Source organism: Sinocyclocheilus grahami, unplaced genomic scaffold, assembly GCF_001515645.1.
Source record: "Sinocyclocheilus grahami isolate Dianchi unplaced genomic scaffold, SAMN03320097.WGS_v1.1 scaffold1034.1, whole genome shotgun sequence".
In the NCBI taxonomy this organism is placed as follows: Eukaryota; Metazoa; Chordata; class Actinopteri; order Cypriniformes; family Cyprinidae; genus Sinocyclocheilus; species Sinocyclocheilus grahami.
The window spans coordinates 254,238-255,158 of NW_015506213.1; positions in this window are offsets into that span (position 1 = coordinate 254,238).

Below are 921 nucleotides of genomic sequence, written 5' to 3' on the forward strand. Positions count from 1 at the left end.
GGAGATTCCCCCCTTCTATGTAAAGCACTTTGAGTGCCCAGAAAAGCGCTATATAAATGTAAGGAATTATTATTTATTTTATCACTGAATTCAATGATGATCTGCCTTAAACTGAAAATTTTGTATTTACTATTGTCCTTTTGCATTAATGACACACTATTTTCCTATTTTATACTGTAAAGCTGCTTTTTGACACAATCTGTATTGTTAAAAGCTCTATATAAATAAAGGTGCCTTGACTGTATCAAAATAAAAGATATACAAATATATATAGACCACACTTTATTGGTATTTCAATATTATAGGCTTATGATGAGCTCTATTATTTTGCATACAAGCACTGCATTAAGCAGTGCATAAAATATTTGACAAATATTGCATCTACTCTACATAATATGTGATAAATCACTGCAGGAAGCAGAAAGTGTCTGACTTCATGTCTCCTTTCTCAACTTCTCCCCAAACTGCAAGTGACAAAACATAAAGCAAGTTGCAGCTGAAGTCAAACACACCTATTGTCACCTCTGCAGCCTTGGTACTTTGTAATTGTACATTTGTATCAAGGCTTTAACCATGTCTTGATCATTGGGTACGATCAAACCAATTTTGGGATTTAAATAGATTTATTCCCTTAGTTAAATGGAATAAATAAAGAAGAACAGTAAAATGACTACAGTTTGTTGTCAGTTTGTTACCTCACCTTGCTGACAATTTGTTACCTGTATTGTCACATTCAATTATGAATTAGCCAACTTGAATCACACCTTTATGATTCATGCAAACCTAAATAGTAGTCACTTGCATCAATAGATATTACTGCTGGCCATTTATTATTAGTTGTAAGTAATATTAAATGTTTAGCTACCTAAATCTTACCTCACCTTTAAACTGAATCGTTGCACTTTAACTCTTCTTTTTGCG